The sequence below is a fragment of the Canis lupus genome, chromosome 17 (assembly GCF_048164855.1).
Source record: "Canis lupus baileyi chromosome 17, mCanLup2.hap1, whole genome shotgun sequence".
Taxonomy (NCBI): Eukaryota; Metazoa; Chordata; class Mammalia; order Carnivora; family Canidae; genus Canis; species Canis lupus.
In genome coordinates this window covers 25,016,350-25,037,823 of record NC_132854.1, presented here as the reverse complement: position 1 = coordinate 25,037,823, position 21,474 = coordinate 25,016,350, and the positions used below count along the sequence as shown (strand labels likewise).

The following is a 21,474-nucleotide window of genomic DNA, read 5'->3' as shown; positions in this document are numbered from 1 at the left end:
CAGGTGTAAAGATAAATAAATAGTATGTGAAACAAATAAAAGAAGTCCTTTGGAAGAGAGAGAGAGAGACAGAAGGAAGGAGGAAATGATATGTCAGTCTAAAGTGAAAAGAACAAGCAGAAGATTCACATGTAGCGTTACTAAGACACGCAATAGTGTATCATGCGTTCATAACAGAAAATTTCATCTTTATGCATATAATGACAATTAATATTTTGGCTATGGTAATTTAAAATGGACAAAACACCAAAAATAGTGAAAAAAAAAGGAGTGACTACTATGACTAAACTGGAAGTGAGCAGGAAGTCTATATATTTCAGTGGAATTTAAAGTAATTAGTTAAGTCTGGATTCTGAGCTACTTAGCAACCAATTAGCAAGGAGAGGAGGGGAGAGGTTAAAGTTCCTTTAACTCCATCTCTAGGCCAAAGCTGGTCTATAGCCTACTTTGGTATTTCTAGGAACCAAGAATTATTTTTGCATTTTAAAATGTGTCAAAAAATCAAAAGAAGGGTATTTTTGACACCTGAAAAGTACAGGAAATTCAAATTTCAGTGTTCACAAATAAAGTTCAATTTCGGCAATATAAAATATGTGGAAATTTGTTTTCTCCCTTGTTATATAAATACTTATGTAATATCCTTATTTTGTCACCTGGCTAGCAAAGCTTAAAATATTTACTAATAGGCCCTTTACCGAAAAAAAAAGTTCTCTAGTTGCTGGTTCAACTCAGTCAGACCCACCCAAAAACTGGATACAATTCCTGAAACTACAGTCACTAGCCAATTGGGGTTGTAGATTGAATTGATTAAGGAAAGTTAACCATTACTCACACTTTTCACTGGAACAGATGGTATAAAAGAATAATATATATGTATTAACTTTATAACTTAGTATTTATAATGTCATGTGGATTTTATATCATATTTAATATATAGTCATATGGACATAATATATCCATATTATAAATAGTCATTATTTTTTACCTGCATAAAAAGAGTGAGGCCTATTTTTTTTCATTCAGTTATATAAAGAAAAAAAACCTTAGAAAAGATAGGATATTATATCATCACAATGAGACTTTATTCTATATCAGTTTATGATTGACATCAATTATAATTGACATCAATTTTAATTTTAAGTTGTCAAGTTTCACTGCTTATAATCAGCAAACAATTGTGAGAGCTTTTTTTAGTTTGTGTTTTTTTTTTTTTTTTTGCTTTTTCCCCACATATTTTCTTCAAAATGAACAGCTTTGGGACTACAAAAATATACATTGCAGGAATTAAATAATTTACTGAGAGTTCTATAACATATTTTCAGCAATCAAACACAATCTCTAGATTACATTTTTTTGAGACTAAAGAACATACCTAAAATGATGAGAACTATTTCTTAATTGGTTTTATAAACTGAATTGGCACCCTGTAGTATGTTTAGATTATAAACTAGAGAAAACAGGGATTTAAAATATGAGCAAAACATTTAGAAAGAGAAAGAAGAAAGCATGCCTGAAATATTTTTAAGTCAAAGGTGACTCTCTAGATTGAAGTTAACTATCCACTGTTTAACCTCAGACAAGGCTACATTATTGAGGGCAAGTTTGACTGTTCCAGGCACCAGATAAGATTTCCCTTGATAACCCTATGCAAGCAACATATTTGAGATTTCTATAACTTACATATATAAATTTAAAAATAAGTGCTACTATAAAATTACAATGAAAGTACTTGATTCTTAAAAGACTTAAAGATAAAAAAATAAGCAAACTAAAATCAACTTTTGGTTTTGCATTATAGTAAGCATTTCTTCAACCAATTAAGTGTTTCAGTGTTCTATGCTTTGACTTCAGAATTTATTGCGTCACAAAGATAATATAGATAAGTAAAAGGAAGTGGAGTTTCCAAAGTTTATTCTAGTCACAAATGTACATTTAAAATTAATTATAATCTTTAAAATTAACTCACAGTATTTTCTCCTTGGAAAAAGATAAAGCATTACCAATAAGGCTAAAGGAAGTTGTGTCTACCAGTCAAAACCCTTGTGCCATCTAATCTCTGAGTCAAAAGAGTTGAATACCAAACTGTCAGAATGAGGAAACAACTAGTGAAAAGTAAGTATGGGAAATATGTTAGTTGCTATAATCACATATATTATTATTAAAAGAACATATAATGTCAAATTTGAATAATATATTTTAGTATATAAATTGAATAGCAATCTTCTGATATATTTGTCAAGTGGCTTTCCATTTCATTCAGAGCAGAAGTCAAAGTCCTTCTGAGGAACACCAAGCCTCAGTCAGAAAACACTCCCATCTCATCTGCTTCTACATGCTCACTCATGCCCTCAGTCCAGTTGTACTGGTCTAGTCGGTGCTCTCAAACCTGTCAGGCACACTCCCATTTCCAAGCACTGCCACTATTCCTGCTGGCTGGGATGATGTTCCCCAGACATACTCTTAGCAAACACTCTTATTTCTTTTAGGTCTTTGAATAAAAAGTCACTTTCTCTGTAAGGTCTGCCTGGACTCTGTATCTAATTTTCCATCCCTCCTTCCTGGTACTTCATCTCTTTATTTCATGGAACATTTTGTTTCCTTTGCTCTCATTCTATGCATTTGGTTTATTTACCTAGTTTCTTGACTAACCGTCTCATTGGCATATAAGGAATTGAATCCAGGGATTTTTCTCTGATGTGTTCACTGATAAATTCCTTACTATGGAAGTATGTGTCATGTGATATGTGTTTAATAAATACCTTTAAGAGGAGTAAATGTATATGAAATAAAACCTTTCAATATTTCAAGATTTACTCTTTTCATATTGAGACCATTATTTGGCATAGTGGGTGAATTTGTTCAAATTTTTTATTTTACAAATTATATAAGCACAAATTAGAGTAGCTTGAATCTGAAAAGTGGGACTGAAATATCCAAGAATGTCATTAGGACTCCAAGTCTCTCTCTTGCTACTTTTACTTCCTCTGCTATTTGCCTCCACTTAACTTCATTCTCACAGACCCTGTTAGCAAATGGTTCTTGGTAGTTTCGTGGATTTTGAAATGCATGAATCTAGCATCATTCCCAATTGTGCCAACAGAAGTGAAGAGGGAAACTCTGTTTTAGCTGTTCATATGTCACTCTAAACTACTGATGATGGATATGGGTTACAATTCTATAATTCCTCAGGCTATATAATGTTCTCCTGACACAGCAGGAGAGGTCTTCCCATTCCTTCTTCTGGACCAATTGCTTAGCAATCTGTATGAAAACATCCACGGAAAAAGATCCCTCCATTTGTACTGAGTTGCAACATCTTCTGAATTTTATAAAATGTATATTCAGAAACTATTTTGTCCAGAAGTAGAATCTTAACCATTCCAGAGGAGGCTATTTAGGAAATGAAAACAAAAATTTCCTGCCAACCCAGAAAACCTAGTCATAAGTAGTGGAGAAAGAAAACAATTTTATTATTGAATAAGCATTACATCAGAATGTGATGCAAATCATAGGCAATCTACTAAAACATTGAAAAAAAAAAGAAAACAAAAGAAAGAGGGATCCCTGGGTGGTGCAGCGGTTTGGCGCCTGCCTTTGGCCCAGGGCGCAATCCTGGAGACCCGGGATCGAATCCCACATGGGCTCCCGGTGCATGGAGCCTGCTTCTCCTTCTGCCTGTGTCTCTGCCTCTCTCTCTCTCTCTCTATCTCTGTGACTATCATAAAATAAAATTTAAAAAAAAAAAAGAAAAAAGAAAAAAAAAAGAAAGAGATTTTACTCTTTTAGATAACCATGCAAGTGTGAACTATTGCATACGTTCTCAAATAATAATTAGTTCTTAGGTAAAAGGATGGAAAGCACCATTTGTCACACATATTCATCTTAGATTCACATGGTAATTAAGGTGACCATTTGGGTTTGCTAATTGTTTTTTACTGAGGGAAAAATATATCCTTATGACAAGAGATTGTTTTACAACTTGGAGGGAGAGGCCTGTCTATGTCAGGCTCCTGGCCTCTCACAGAATTTGGGAGGTAGGGACTCTATCTTCCTCAATAATTACATTTGAAAGAGATGGTTCCTGGTTCATGAAAAAGACATTTCTTGGTCCTGGTAAGAGGACCTATTTAGCAACTAAAAATATTTACATACATTTCAAAGAGAGAAAGCACTGAAAATTTCAAGTTTTCTGAAGTAGTAATGCTCTAAGAAAAAGGGAAAGTCTCTTTCTTGACTTTCAACAGGGAGAACTAAGTCTCTTATTTTTAATTTGCATTTCTCCTTTCAAGGTAAGTTGGAAAAATAAAGTAGAGCATATTGCATAAAAGAGGGTGTTTTGTGCAAGCAAGTGCACAAAAGGAGACAGAGTGAGAAGTTGGATGTAAAGAAAGGACCACAATTTCATAGAAGACAACATCCAAAAGCTTAGCACTTTAAGTTTTTTTTATTTATTTATTTTTTATTTATTTATGATAGTCACATAGAGAGAGAGGGAGGCAGAGACATAGGCAGAGGGAGAAGCAGGCTCCATGCACCGGGAGCCCGACGTGGGATCCGATCCCAGGTCTCCAGGATCGCGCCCTGGGCCAAAGGCAGGCGCCAAACCACTCGCCACCCAGGGATCCCCAGCTTGGCACTTTAGAGCAAAATGTTCCCCATAACCATGATGAATAATTACAGAAACCTGAGTATGTAGTGCTCTTAAGAGAATGTTCCTTACCGTATTTCTTTCTACAGGACTAACCCTACAAATTGCAATTTTGTAACTAATGCTTAGAGACTTTAGCTTCATTCTACCCTTCAAAGCCATAGGAGTTCTCATGATAAATTTTCCACTTTTAAAAATTAAACATCAGTGTCAAACTATGCTTCCCTTTTATTCTCTTTTTTATTACCTGTCTTCATCTTTTGAATTTTATTTCTGTAAATGTAATAAACACTTTTGGTTAAAGTGGCAAGACAAGCTAATATGCAAAATCCTTCTCCTCCAAACTCCTAGAAATGCAGTTTAAAATAGAATAAGAAAATTAGCTATATAACTGAGCATTAAAAATAAAATTAAAAAGTAAGAAAGTGAATGAAAATCCCTAAATACCAAAGTGAAAGAGAAGGAGGAGGGGGAGGAAACATGAAAGCTAGAGTAAGTAAGCATGAGTAAACCAGCTCACCATAATGCTGCAACAGGTAGTCCATCTCATGCACTGGAGTTTTCATGCCCTACTTCTATGTGTGTGTCTGTGTGTGTCTGTGTGTTTAGGGAGAGGCAGTAATGTCAAAGCTGCAAAACTTAGGCTTGTAGGGGATTTAAAGCCCTGAGAGAATGAGTATACAAATGGACAATGACCAGACCAAATAAAAAATTAGAACTCTCATGTATAACCAGTACATGCAGTAACCAGCCCAGGAAGCTAGACTGCAGCCTCTAGCAATCATCCCCAAACGCTAGATCTAATCAAGAATTACCAGCTCACTGGAATGCCTGGGTGGCTCAGTGGTTGAGGTCAGGGTGTGATCCTGGAGTCTGGGGATTGAGTCCCGCATCAGGCTTCCAGCATGAAGCCTGCTCCTCCCTCTGCCTATGTCTCTGCCTCTCTCTCTCTCTCTCTGTCTCTCATGAATAAATAAATAAAATTAAAAAAAAAAGAAAAAAGAATTACCAGCTTACTAATTTTACTAATTTTTGCCCCTCCCTTATAACTCAGGACTAACTAAAGAAAAACAAGTACGTTCCCCAAACAAATCATAAAAAATGCCTTGCATCCAGCTAGCCAGCTCAATCAGAGCATACCTGAAGATTTTCCTTTTTTCATCCCAGGAACTTAGGAATTTTAAACAGCTTTGTGCATGCAGGATTCCATAAAAAGTAATTCACCCAGAATATAACTCATTATGAAAATATTTAGTATCAGCAAGTAAACAAGATTTCCATGAAAGGCAGCACAGATAACAAAGAACTAAATAAGGAACTATAGATAATGGAATCTGGTCTCTTACATTCTATCAAGTGTTTTGTTTTATATTTAGGCCATGAATTTCATGTACAGTTTTAAGGGAAATAATTATTTATTTACTATTTTAATTTTTATATTGCTAGTTCGGTTTGTGTATCTGTCGACCTTCAATTATCTACTCACACTCCAAAAGCAGGTTAGTGGATTTTTGCATTTTTCTCCTTACTATTGAATGGAAAGAACTCTACGTTTCTTCTTTGAGCAGGAATTCTGTGAAACAAGAGACCTGTGGGTTCTCGAAATATCTGAATGGGAAGAATTCTTTCCTAAGAACCTCAGTGTAGAACTAAGCCTCTTGTATCATTGGTTGTTTGCTGGGCAAGTTGGTTGGTTTTGTTTTTCAGTTTATTGAAAAGATATCTCAGTTTTGCTTACTCTGTACTTCATAGCCTTTCTTCTGTTTGGGGATGAGGGAAGAATGATCCAGTTGCCTGGTTTTACAACCTTCTGTGAGCTCTTAATGTGCAGCCCTGCTTCTCCACTCAGGTTTCTGCAGGCAATTCTGATAGAAGCCCTGAGGCCCACTGATGTTGTAACAGGCACACTGATTGTCACATTTTCTAGCGATGCTCAAAGTATATTCTAGGAATCTTAGCTTTGGAATTTTCCACATTCCTTTTTCACCTACACCCTTCATGAAATTTGATGAATTCACTCATAAACTGTTGACTAACATCACCTCTGACCCAGTCACTCTTCTCTACACTGCTACACTTTTCTTTCTCATGCACCCTAAGACTTTATTTTAGTGCAATTTTCAGTAAATAGAAAGGCAAAAACATATGCTTAAAATGTGCTTACTATTTCTCATGAGCCAACAGTGCTTTTTTTAAAAAAAATTAATGCTATATATTATAAGTTAAGGAGAGTTTTCCTTCTTATTTTCTGATATTCATAGTTAGGTTTTGTCTTACAATGTGTCAAGGAAAAATTGCACAGGATAAAATCAAATGAATAAGGAAGGCTATTCAAGACCATTCAACGGGAGAGAAAGGCCAGAACTCTGTGTGAGCACAACCCTCATAAAACAAATAGAAGAAATTTTAAGAATTGGAGTGGGAAGTGCTCAGGACAGGAGAGTTTTACAACATGGATGAAGATGCTCTTCAGCTGCTGTCCTTCTATAGAAAACTGGGAATAAGGCTGTTACCTTTCCTGAAGTTTGTATTTCAAAGGGATGGCTCCCAGGTCCTTGAGAAATACAGTCCTTGGTTGTAAAACTGACAAGAGGTTTTTTAAAAAGATTTACATCTCAAAGGGTCAGAGAAAGGATTGACAATTACTAGTTTTTTAAAGTAAATGTTCTAAGAAAAGGGAGGTCAGAAGACAAGAATCAAGAAGAAGCATGTCTAAAGTCTTTAGTCAATCTGAGGTGAACATGAAGGCCATTTTGGTCAGGTGCAATAGATTTCCAGCCAGATTTCATTAACTTCTCTCCCAGACTAGGTCAGTATTTAATGATTAAAGAAACCATTTGGTAGGAAATCCTAAAGACTGAGACACCTTTTCTAATTTATTGTATTTGTCACACCCTAGCCAGTCATTTTGCTTGTGCCACTCAAGGAATGCAGTTCACAAAACTAAATGATATTCTCTTTAAAATTTGGCTTGTCTTCACCTGATTTTATTTTGTTCTAAATTAGAGAAATGTCCTTGAAATAAACAAGGCAATATAGAGTATTTTATGAGTTGTCACGATTCATTGCCATTGAAAAGATCTAGTAAATTATAATGCAGTGCAGGTTCAGTATCAATCAGAATCTCAAAGATTGTGAATTACTAAACAAATATACAATAGGAAATAATTCTCACATTAAATTTCAAATATTTGGTGGAATTTTAAGCAATTCATTTATGCACTCTAAAGATTTCACTGGCACAAGAGATTAATTTTTATAAAATAGAACAGAATATACAATTGAACAAAATTATTTAAAGACTTGATTTGGAATAGATGTCTAACTTCTATGTTAAAGGAATGTTCTGGGAAGTTCTCAGTCTTTTTGGGTTTTGTTATAATATGACTGTGCTTTCATTGCTTGGGTTGATCCAAAAACAAAAATAATTAGAAGTTTTAGAGTTTGGGTAGCTATAATTCAAGGAAATTCTACCTCAGGCTGCAGTGCATAAATAAGCAATAACTCATACATAGGAGTGTGACATACAGTGACTGACAAATGTTTGCCCTTGAGTGTGTTATTGGCTTTAATTATTTTAACTGTTTTTGTGGTGAAGTTATATAACCTGTATAAATATAGGCATCAAATAAATGAACCCTATCTCAAGAAAAAAAAGAATAAAACTTTAGAAATTGTCAGATGTCAGTAAAACTGTCAAGTAACAAAAGTTGTTAAAGTATTAAAGTTATCTGCAATATGCTTAGCCTCTCCCAATCCCTAACAGAGATTTGAGAAATAGAGCTGCAGGGACAGATCTTCCAGAATCTATTTATTCCATCCTTTTACTTTTAGGAGGATTTTATATCATTTTTATCACACAGATACTCTTATCTAGTTTTATATCTTATCTTTAAATAATACACTTACTAAAACGCACATACACACAAAAACACAGAAAACTAGATACCAAAACAAGGAACTAAAGAATTCAGTTTAGGTTCATGGCCATGTATTCAATCTATCATTGGATAGAGATGATATACTTTGTCACAATAACTTTATAATAGAATTATATTTGTTAATATAAAAAAACACTTTCTGAACTATAAAGTACTATATAAATATAAGGCATTGTCATTAAAGTTAAATTTGCTAAAAAGTCCTGAAATTATAATCTTTATATTAAATTTCTTATATTTAAATATATATATTTAACAACTTTAATGTATGCAAACCCAAATCATGGACTACAACAATCACATATCAATGAACTACAAATGATCTTGCTCATTACTTACAACTTAATTCACTATTTCTTGAAATCTAACCTTCAAAAGGAGGTTCATGTCATGTTTTATCAATATTAAGTCTTGTTTGTGAACTATTGTGATACCTGAGCAGAGTAAATACCATTCCCCTGCTATTCCTACCAAATTACACAGAGGAAATGATGATCAAAAAGACACAGTCATGTGACTTTAAGAAGTGACTATAAAGCACTTATTTTGTTACTCCAGGGTAGATAAATATTAATGATAACTAGCAGCCAAGTACAATGTTTGAGTAAAGAAGTTCCTCCCAAGACTCCAAGGATCATTTTGACTTTGTTTCAAGTGTTCTAAAACACACAAATTTTGAGCTACTCTTTCGACATCAGTCACTTAAATAATCAAATGAGCATTAAAGAAAACGAATGCATATAGCATCCTGAAGGTGTCCATGCCCTAATTTTCAGGAATTTGTGAATATGTTATATTGGATGTCAAAAGAGGACTTCACAGATGTAATTTAGATTCCAGACCTTTAAATAAGGGCATTACCCTGGATTATCCACGTGGGTTCAAATAATCACATGATTCATTAAAAGCAAATAACCTTCTCCATTTGTAAGCAGAAGAGAGATGCAGAACAAAAGGACTCATTGCACTGTTGCTGACCTTGAGATGAAAGGTCCACCTGTAAGGAAAGAAGAGAGACCTCTAGGAGTGAAGGACAGCTGCAAACTGACAGCCACCTGGGAAATAGAAACTCACATCCTCCAACCACAAGGAACTGGATTCTTCCAACAACTTAAGTGAGTCTGGAAGCATATTATTTCCCCAAACCTCCAGTAATAAATACAACCTTACTAAACAACTTGATGTTAGTTCAGTGAGATCTGTGTTGAACTTCTGGCCTCCAGTCCTTTAAGATAATAAATTTGTGTTCTAAACTACTTTGTAGGAAATTACTAAGGCAGCAGAAGAATTCTAATACAACGGGAAAGCTTCACAACAAAAAGGGGCCACTGTTTCATGATATACCTGAACTCATTTATTCAATCAATAAGTTTTACTGAAAGCCATGTATGAGTCAGGCACTGCATTGTACTGTGACTTGTCAGTAAAACCAAAGGAATTGGAAACATATACCAAATGCCTGAACTATGCAAAATTAGAATGTAGACTAAGCATGATATCAGGGATTTGAAGCAATAGTATTTACCTCTTCAAAAGTAGTTCACTTTCACAAATTCAGTGTAGGAAGGAAAATAGTTTTTACCTCTTCAAAAATAGAGTTCCACAAATTCAGTACACAAAGGGAAAAAAAGAAGTGAAGGAAGGGAGAATAAAGAAGAGAAAATAAATTTAAAAAAAGTGGGATACTAAAGTCCATTTTATATGTACTTAAGAGGTATTAGTTTTTTTTCTAATATTTTGGCACATGGAACCACATTCCTTTTTCGGTCTTAATCAAAAAATTTGTGACTTCAAAAAACAATTGCCACTATGGATGACACATTACATTCATCAGTATTATGTGAGCTTCCACATTTCTTTTTTTTTTTTTTTTTAATTTAATGTTTGTATTTTTCAAAGAAGACTCAGGTGAAATTTTGTGAGTATAGCGATAGGGCAAATTTCTAGAAGGTGACCTCTTTCAGTTTACTCTGGAAAAATATACTTCTGAAATTTTTATAACCTTTATATAATTTAAACCACTTATGACACTGTCCTATCTAAAAGAAAATTCTCATTTATATATACTCAAACTGAAAATTAAGAAATTATTAAGATTTAACTAAATAAAACAAAAAGCCTACTCTCTCCCTACTTTAACCCATATGTCTTTCCCCCTTCCCTCCCCTCCCCTCCCCTCCCCTCCCCTCCCCTCCCCTCCCCTCCCTTTCCCTTCCCTTCCCTTCCCTTCCCTTCCCTTCCCTTCCCTTCCCTTCCCTTCCCTTCCCTTCTCTTCCCTTCCCTTCCCTTCCCTTCCCTTCCCTTCCTTTCCCTTCCCTTCCCTTCTTCTTTTTCTCCCTTTTGCTCATCCTTTCCCAACCCAGCCCTGGCCAGCTTTTCATCTTCAAAACTTGAACAAGTATTTGTGGCATTTTAATTACTTAGTCATTAGCAGCAGAATGAGTGATAACTCACAATTTATTCTCCTTCCCAAACAATACCCCTCAATTACTAATGATATCTATGTTTAGATGTAAGTAGCTCATAAAATGGCTGTTTATTTTTTATTTAACTCTCTACTGTAAAGATGTTTGCCATCTCATCTGGGTTTTTTATTACCTGTTCCATGTTTGTTATTGAGATAAACAAGTAATGTATAAGGACACCTGGGTGGCTCAGCGGTTAAGGGCATCTGCCTTCAGCTCAGGGCATGATCCTAGAGTCCCAGGATCAGAGTCCCACATCAGATTTGCACAGAGCCTGCTTCTCCCTCTGCCTGTGTCTTTGCCTCTCCCTGTGTGTCTCTCATGAATAAACAAAATCTTTAAAAAGAAAAAACAAGTAATGTATAAAAACATAGTGATATCATAATTATTGTTATGGTCTATAATTTACTTTCCAAATTTTTCTTCTGCAGCTTTTAGAATTTCAATTTTTGCCATAAATAAATAAATAAATAAATAAATAAATAAATACCATTTCTAAATACAAGCAATTCACTATGAATTAGATTCAGTCTATAACACTTACCATATGCATCTGAAATTTTTCAAAAATTCCTGTGATTTTGTTGAAAATACCTCATCATTAGAAAAAAAATATTTTTAAATATCAGTGGGATTTTACTAGATAACATGTAAAATTCGTTTTGTTGACATTTTCTCAAATAATAGTCATGGTTGAGGAGTTGGGATAGAATTTCTGGTAAGGGAAAAGCAATGTCATTAATTCTGAGAAAACATATTTCTTCTGTTTTCAACTCCACCAACTCTTGCAGGAGCTCTAATTTCACTTAAACATTCCTCCTCCCATTTTATTTGCTGTTCAAAACTAGTTGTTAGTGGTGGATGGGAGGGGTGGTGGTGGTGATTGCCTTCTGTGAGCAGGACAACTTCTAATTTTTTTGTGAGTTACTAACTTTTTTTTTATATAAAAAGAAAAAGCTAAGACTAACATAATGTTTGATTTAAGATTTCTGGATAGGAGAGCACAGAAGCTTCCTTATCTTTCAAGTTTCTCAAGTTTGTGAAGAAAAATAAAACCTAATTAGATCAACCTAACAGGTCAATACATTTAATCTTAAAACTGAGAACAAGTATCTAATCCTTTAGTGTGCATATAATCATGAACATAACACTTTGAATGTAATGGAAGCTTGTATATTTAAATGGTACCAAAAACCCTGAAAATGGCATTTGAACATAGATTCAAATAACTTGTATTCAACACCTGCCATGCATACTGAGTACAGAAGAAGACTCTGTTTGAAAACGTTATGGTCTATTGGAATATATTGGCATATTAACAGTTAATTTATGATAGAGATTTACACTGAGATCTTTGGGAGCATATAAGAGGAAGTAAATGTAAGTGAAGTTGGAGATAAAATAAGGCTTCCTGAAATAGACAGGTAGGCCAATAAATAGGATATAGGGAGAGAATGATGTATGGTTTCAGGAGCAATGTACAAGGTAGAAGGCAAGAGAAAGCCTAGGGAATTTAGGAAATTCAAATATTTTGAGTTAGGAGGAATTCAGGGAATAGAGAACAGATTCTATACTTTGCATTATTTCAAAATCATAATATCTGTGAAGTGGAATATTTGTGGCCAACTTTTTTTAATGGAGCTTTTTATGTTGACTTCCTTCACAGATATTTAAGGTAGATTTTATCAATGTCACGCAGCATTTACTCCTATTTCCTACTCTGAATGCCATAAAGCTAAAAACAACATTTTCACTTGAGCCTTGGAAGGCAAAAATGGAACACAAGCAATCCTCTTGTTATTTATATATTTTCTTCTGGAAAGCAAAGATGTGGTTTTGTCTGAAACAGATTTTCAGCTACTATGTCTGGGTTGTGGGTGTTAGGAGGTGATCATGGCAGTCAGTGGGGCAGAATCAGTGTCTGTGTCCATCCCCAACTGATGTGTGTCAAGACACACTTGTGCCTGTGGTGGCACTAGGTTTCTGGTCCTAGCTTCCCAAAGGTAGATGAGCAATGTGCTTTGGAATACAGTGAAGCCAATGGCAACTTCCTAAAAATTCATGCTTAGTGCACAGGGGTTGTAGCTTCTCTGGAAAATGGGGATTATCATGTGTGTCCTTCTGAGAAGCCTATTCTTTTATCATTTCCTCCCTTTCAATAGTTTCATAAGCATGGTATTCTTCATATTAAAATACTCTTTTTCAAATATCATTAGGTGGTTTCTGTTTCCTACATGAACTCAACCCTACTCATTGCTATAAACCAAGATGGAATAAACAATTCTTTGACTAAACTCTCAGCACACACCAGTGCAAACGAAGATCAGTAATAGAGACAAACAAAACACATTTAAAGTGGGTTTTGCCTGTAGGCAAAATTGTCTTGTATTTGGGAGCTTATATATAACAGTGAATTATTTCATTTTAATTGGTCCATCTTTATATTTTATTTCTTAGATAGTAGTTATGCTAGATTCTCCATACCTCACCAAACAGTAAGTACCTCCGTTTTGATATTAATAAAGGTTATGATACCTAAAACTTTAAATCTCTAGAATATAAAATTAGAAATTAACTTAATTCCTAATAATCCATATCTGACTCTACATGGTATATTTAATGGTTACAGAAAAGTTATAGAAAAGGAAGATCCTACTTAAACAAACAAGAAACTGCCAACATGTTAAAAAATAGCAGGTAAACTAATCCAGCATTTCAACTGTTGATACATAAAATGATATTATTGAACTATACTTCAGGTAATGTCTATAACCAGGCATTCTCTAGATATTCCATTTTTCCCCAGGCATATTCCAATACAGATATGTAGGGAATTTAAATATAGTATTCAAGTGAGAGAAGGTGTGCTGATCAATTCCCTGAAGGAATATGTAGCTGAGATATAGGATAATGTTGAAAATTTATGCAAATCTGTAAGAGGAAATTAACCAGGACCATGAAGCATGTAGCATCACTAATAAGGTAGAAAGTAGCCTGATCAAAATGAATGATGTCAAATGCCCTGAAGGCACCAAAGTAAAAGCAGGTTCTCCCTTGGAGCAGAGCCTCCCACTCTGCCTGCAAGCAGGTAAAGACCTCCTTAGCTTAGCAAGAGAAGAGAAGATAAAGCTGTCAGTTACAGATACCAAATAAGAAAAAGAATGTATTGACAGGATATGATTACTTTCAATGAGACAAAGGAACAGCTGAAAACCTACTGTTTCTAAAAATTGTGAAAACATAGAGGAAATGCCAAATCCTTGACTTCTTCTCTAAGCCTTTATCCATGTAGATACAAATATTACTGTTGTAATAAGATCAAAGTAGTAGGTCTGTTTATTCACTCATTTAACAAACAAATATATCTTCTGTGTGTATTGCCCTGTATGATGTAAGATAGACAAAGTGACTAGAATATAAAAGTCAATGAAAACCATCTAAGAAAAGTACATGCAATATTAGTGTCTGACATTATGAAGACAGACATTAAGCAGGTAAAAATCACACAAATGTTTTTATAAACTATGTTCCAGGAAGAAAATGAAAAGTATGCAGTGATCTATCTATCTATCTATCTATCTATCTATCTATCTATCTATCTCCAGAGATTGGGGGGGGGAGGGAGAATGTGAGCACAAGAGAGAGCGCATCTGCAGTAGGGGCATGGAGCAGAGGGAGAAGGAGAAGAAGACTCCCTGCTGAACAAGAAGCCTAACACGGGCTCCATCCCAGCACCTTAGGATCATGACGAGAGAGCCAAAGGCAGATGCTTAACCAACTGAGCCACCCAGGTGCCCCTTTAAGCGCTTTTAATTCAAAATAATCAATATACCAAAGTGGCATATTTTGGAGAGACACATTCATATTTTCTTTAGGTTCATTCAGATTTGGAACTTCAGAAGGAAAATATGGTGACAGGGATGGGGAAAAAGCAGAGGATGGATTCAAAAACACTCATGGAGGCATGGAGGAGTAATTATATATAATGTACCATAGACTCTAAGCTGCTCAATAAAAAAAAAAATGAAGTGAGGGAAATGGATAATGGACAGGTGATGAGCAAATTGTAAGATGTATAGATGGGAGGATATAATGGTTCAGAGGTCACAGAAGAGTTGAACTGAAAGTTCACGATAAAGCAAACTAAAAAGAAAGAGATTTGTTTTTGGAAGACTAGGGTTTTGCATTATAATTTTTGATAATGAGGTCAAGTTTTGATGATTATAATTGTCCTGAGTATTGTCATAAGAGAGAATAAGTGAATAAAACTTGGGGAAAATTTTATTAGAGATAAGACATTGAAAAATTATGTGTTATCTGAAATAACTATCGGTGTGGATATTGATGTTACCAAGAATTACAAAAACAACTGTGTGGGGCAGTCCCGTGGCGCAGCAGTTTAGCACCGCCTGCAGCCCAGGGCATGATGCTGGAGACCCGGGATCGAGTCCCATGTCGGGCTCTCTCTATGATGCCTGGTCTTCCTCTCCCTGTGTCTCTGCCTCTCTCTCTCTGTCTCTATGAATAAATAAAATAAAATCTTAAAAAAAAAAAACTATGTGAAAGTAAAACTCTCAGTAAAGAAGTACATTTTGACTGGATGAAGGGGAGGTAGCAAGAAGTTGGTACATCATGGAAACAAGGAAGATGAGTGAGTGTAATGAATAATGAGTAGCGTATTCATCTAGTTGATATATATCTTAAAGAAATGGAAATACTTTTTAGTTTGGAAAGATCTGATAATTACAATAGGGTTAAAGCTATATAACTTCTATGGAATTGTGATATAAAAGAAAATAAGGGGGGCAGCCCGGGTGGCTCAGCGGTTTAGCACCACCTTCATTCCGGGGCCTGATCCTGGAGACCTGGGATCAAGTCCCATGTCGGGCTCCCTGCATGGAGCCTGCTTCTCCCTCTGCCTGTGTCTCTGCCTCTCTCTGTGTGTCTCTCATGAATAAGTAAAATCTAAAAAAAAAAAAAAAAAAAAAAAAAAGAGAGAGAGAGAAAGAAAGAAAGAAAGAAAGAAAGAAAGAAGAAAGAAAGAAAGAAAGAAAGAAAGAAAGAAAGAAAGAAAGAAAGAAAGAAAGAAAGAAAGAAGAAAGAAAGAAAAAATAAAGTAAGCACCATGAGATTGAAATGGCCACAAAAGACATGGGGACTTTAGGGCACACTCAAGTTTCTTTAAGAGCTAGTAGGTAAACATTCTGGGGAGAGTTTCAGGATGCCAATTTGCTTTATACTGAGGTCAAATTTAAAAACAAGCATACAAAGAAACAAACAAACACCCCAAAAGACCATAGTTTAGAAGGTAGAGATCAGGAACGAGGTCAGATTAGAAGAGGTAAAGGAAAGGAAGATATGAGCTTAGGTCATAATGGATATCTGGAGGCACAGAGAAGAAGGAATATGCAACATCAAGGGATCATTCCTGGTTTCACTGAAGCTGGGTGGTTGGATCTGGTTCCATGGGTAGTAATGATTTACTCTGAGTAAGTGTAACATCCAGGAGATTTATACAACTGAAATTTACCCAGAGGTGGTTGACTTTTCAGGCACTATGGAGTTGTGTGGCAGAAGAGGAGTTGTTTTTGCTTTCTTGTCACTTACACATTCTCTCTCGCACTATGCTTGTCTTATCCAGTGTCTCATCTTCTCCAGAGTACAGAACTCCTTTACAACAATGACCAGGCATGTCTATCTTTCTGCTTTGCTCTCTGGAAGCATGCAAAACATCATTTTTGTATACTATTAGGTAGAAGACATAGAAATTATCTGATACAAATGTTCCCTATTCAAAATTTGTCACTAAAGGGTGATTTTAATTATGATTATGATTATGATTTTGATTATTAATTTAATGGATCACTTATTTAATTAGGTTCTTTGCAAGAAATGTAGGGAAAGAAAGGAAATTTAGCACACTAGTTTGTCAGGATAGATCCAATTTGTGAGAAAAGACACGAGCAGAGGTAGCCCTGAAGCTGAGGAGGAGCTTTGGTTTTTGGCAGAATTTGTGTGTCCATGGCTCTCTGACCAACCTTGCACTGCTCCGTAGTCTAATATTTCTCCTTCTCAGTATTGAAGATCTCACCTTCCTGGTATGTGGTTTTAGTCAGCTTCTTCTCAAACTTAGCATCAGTGAGATGTTTGGGGATTTTCACTCTTCTGATACCAATTTTGGGGGAAGTGGCATGACAAATTTCTAGTGTGCTCTACGCAGAGGAACTTGACTGAGGGCCAGAGGTCCTGTCACAAGTAGCAGCCCACTGTTCAGTTGCTTCAGGAAAACCATCCTCTTCTGTGGCTCCCAGTGAGATGATCAAAACAATCCCAGGCGTGATGCTAGCTAGCTTCCAGTTTTTTGCCCTGGCTCAACAAGCTTTCAAGGCACAGCTTCAGTAGGATAATATGTACACATTTTGCGAAGTTCAGCCACTTGGGTACCACCATTCTTGTCACTACCAACTGGTTTTGTGATAGTAGCAAAGAAATTTTTCCTTCTATTTCTTTTCAACCCTGAATTTAGCTGCTGAATGCTTTCTCTTGTATGTGACCTTTCTGGAGTACATAGCTGATCAGGATTATCTGCCAATTTCTCTAACGAGGACAGGATTTTGGCTGTAGCGGGGCTTCCTCTTCTTTGGTGTTTTAGCCTTGAGATTACCTTTCTTAACTTTTCCCCAGCAACAGCCTTCTTGGCTTCAGGTTTTTTTCCTCAGTATCCAGCTTCTCAGATTTTTCACCTGCCATCATGCAAGATGGAAAGTAGATAATTTTTAAATCAAAGTTATTCACACACATACTATAAAGAAGCACCTACTTCTGCAAAGGTTTTTAAAACAATAGTCTCCAAAATGCCTTCCCTTTTCAATGACCTATATTTCATTTAACTGAATCTTTTTATTTTTTTTTAATTTAAAGATTTTATTTATTTATTTGAGAGAGAGAGAGAGAGAGAGAACCAACAGTGGGGAGGGGCAGAGGGAGAGAAAAGAGAGAGAAGCAAACTCCCTGCTAAGCAGGAAGACCCACACAAGGGCTCCATCCCAGGCCCCTGGGATCATGACCTGAGCGAAAGGCAGACACTTAACCAACTAAGCCACCCAGGTGCCCTCAGGTGATTTGATTCTTTTAGCATATCTCAAGTTTAGTTATGTTTTAATTTTTTGTTACTAGAAATCATCTATTACCTTGAGATAATTTATATTTAAACCCAAATTTTCTAAGGCAAAATTTTAGAAATAATAAAAATGCCTGCTTCATAGTTAAAAAATATCTTTGCAGGTTTTTTTTTTACTTTTTTGAAAATATCAACACACACACACACACATATACACACAGCACATCCCTCAGAATAACATTAATTCCTGAATACTTCATGCTGACATTTGGACTTTTGAATAAACCGTTTTTCAATGGTCTTGATCTAAGATGCATGCAAGTGAGATAATAGTTTGAAGCCACAGGTCCATTTCCAAACTGAATTTTCACTAAATGTCACAGTACAGCTCTCTGCCATTTCTCTAGAATGAGTGTATTGGTTCCCGGAAGGAAAATATATTTATGGAAAATCACATCCCAGTAACTCAAGGGTAATGTTGTGCTGGCTTTGAACCTGAAAGATCTCTATCCTGCTGCACATTCCTCTTTGTAATTTAAATGCAACCAAGTGCATATAATAGTCAAAGAAGTAGATTCTTGTGCAAAATTGTCTAACTTTACTTGGTTTGAAACTTATGTATAAATAGTTACAGCATTTTGCATGTGGATAGTAAAAAAAAAAAAAAAAAAAAAAACTTTGAACAATCATATTTCCAATAGGAAAAAGCAAGAGGATACTAATATACACGTGTGTATGAGTGTGTGTGCGTATGTGCATTGTATTTCTACAATAATTGCATTGTACTGTATTGTGTGTGCATTGTGTTTCTACAGTAAGTATGTGGCACTTTTAAAATTCAAAATAGTATGTGGATAGTTTTGGACTTACTGGCTGAGAAAATATCTGGATGTTTCATAAGAAAATACTAGTAGGTTTTCAATATATGAATCTAAGTTTTTAGGGTTGAAGAAACCAGCTTGGACATTACAACCCCAATAAAGAACTAAATCCCTCATTGTAAGGCCAAGCCAAGCTTGCCCTGCCAAATCCAATCACCCAAGCCACTTTAGTTGAGGTGTAAAACATCACGAAGCAGGTATGTGCCATTCCTTCTTTTTCTAGAGGAAAAGAATCTAAAGATAAAAATACAAACAAAACCCAAGAACTCTCATTTTTCCTCTTCCAGTTTCTGGAGAACCATTAGTGACTATTTGCCTCTTTTGAAAGAATAAAATGCTAATTAATCACTTTTAAGAGAGTTACTTCATAAAAATGTTACTTCAAAAAAAAAAAGAAAAAAAGAAGTTCCTCCTAAAATAAATCTAGATTCCTTTAACAAACAAAAAGCATGGTTTGGAATTCTAGGCTAGTATTAAATAATACCAGTCAAATTAAGCCCAAATATCAATCATGTTAAAACCAAGACCAGACTTGCATGCATGAAGGATATTTCTAGGGTATAATCTATTTCTTAATCTGGGTACATGGTAAGGGGTTCCTTATGCTGTACCCTTGTGACTTATGCACTTTTCTCTCTGTATATTGTATTAAATAAAATGTTCAATGAGTAGTTCATATGATTTGTTCTATGCAACATGGTTAATTTTTTTATAAAAAGATAAAATGAAGTGTGAAAACATCCTTTCTCTGCCATATACCCCTGCCATAACCTAGTATTTCTCTCCAAAATGATTTATTTAAAATTGGTCTGCTTCCTTCTGCAAAGAAGACACTTTTCAACTGTCTCTTATCTAACTATGCATCTACTTCCTCGCCATTGATATATATACAGTAGCCTATCTATCCACTTGTTTGATTTGTACATAACAGGTAAATAATATATTGATATATTGTTTGGTATCTTGCTTTTTAATTAATTTGTTTGTTTAAATATCTTTCATTTATCTCATAACCTCCACAGCATAGTAATTCTTTATAATAACTTTTTATCAAATGAATATACCATAATTTATGTTTTTTTAATTTATTTATGATAGTCACAGAGAGAGAGAGAGAGAGAGAGAGAGGCAGAGACACAGGCAGAGGGAGAAGCAGGCTCCATGCACCGGGAGCCCGACGTGGGATTTGATCCCGGGTCTCCAGAATCACGCCCTGGGCCAAAGGCAGGCGCCAAACCGCTGCACCACCCAGGGATCCCCATAATTTATGTTATTAATCTTTTGCTGATAATCACTTTGGCTGACTCCGGATTTTGTCCACTATTCACAATAACTCACCACAGTTCACTTGAATTAAGCAATTAAGCTTATAGAGACATATACACTCAATACTCTTGGTTTGCCAGTTTAACAGTTTTAATAATATAGTAAGTGAAATTTTTTTTTTAATTTCTGTTGTGAACTTAATTTTTTTTAAACTGTTGTAAACTTAATGTTTGAGTGCCCTCGAAATTCATATGTTGAAACTCTAATCCCAAAATGATAATATTTGAAGATGGGGCCTTTGGTAGGTAATTAAGTCATAAAAGTAGACCTTCATGAATGGAATTATTGTCCCTATAAGCAGAGGCCAGAGAGCTAACTGGCTCCCTTTCAGCCATGAGAGGACACAGCAGAAGATAGTTATCTGTCTGTAGACCAGTGATAGAGCCTAACCAAGAACCAGACTACACTGATACCCTAATCTGGGTATTTTAGGCTCCAGAACTATGTGATATAAATGTTGTTTAAGCCACCCAGCCTATAGTAGTTTATTATAGCAGCCCAAATTTACTAAGATAATTTTCATCCTTAAAATGTGCTATCCAAAGTGTCTAGCTATTTTTAACTTTTTACAAAATCTTTGGTCTTTTTTTTTTTTTTAAGATTTTATTTATTAATTCATGAGAGACAGAGAGAGAGGGGCAGATACCCAGGCAGAGGGAGAAGCAGGCTCCATGCTGGGAGCCCCACATGGGACTTGATCTGGGGACTCTAGGACCACGACCGGGGCTGAAGGCGGCGCTAAATTGCTGAGCCACACATTATGTTTTTCCGGGGTGCCCAATCTTTGATCTTTTAAATATTTATGTATTCTGTCTGTTTTCCAAGTGAATTAACTGTGGTATATTTCTTCATTTATATCAGCTCTGTATTAGTTAAAAAATGAGAATTGGGGGATCCCTGGGTGGCTCAGCGGTTTAGCACCTGCCTTTGGCCCAGGGCATGATCCTGGAGACCTGGAATCAAGTCCCGCATCAGGCTCCCTGCATGGAGCCTGCTTCTCCCTCTGCCTGTGTCTCTGCCTCTCTCTCTCTCTCTCTATGTCTATCATGAATAAATTAAAAAATCTTAAAAAAATAATAATAAATAAAAAATG

At 35.5% G+C, this 21,474-nt stretch overlaps 2 long non-coding RNA genes across 2 annotated transcripts in view; both read left to right on the top strand.

The window, feature by feature from the left end:
• The first annotated feature begins 1,977 nt into the window (after nt 1-1,977).
• LOC140608336 (uncharacterized) lies at nt 1,978-9,743 on the top strand. Its single transcript, XR_012010347.1, has 3 exons — nt 1,978-2,112; nt 6,095-6,147; nt 9,525-9,743. It is a non-coding gene; the product is annotated as an uncharacterized lncRNA (long non-coding RNA).
• Nucleotides 9,744-16,436: 6,693 nt separating this feature from the next.
• The window catches only part of LOC140608335 (uncharacterized), a 44,917-nt gene continuing 39,879 nt past the window's right edge, over nt 16,437-21,474 (top strand). Inside the window, exon 1 of the long non-coding RNA XR_012010346.1 lies at nt 16,437-16,543. This is a non-coding gene — a long non-coding RNA (uncharacterized lncRNA). The remainder of the gene's footprint in view (nt 16,544-21,474) is intronic.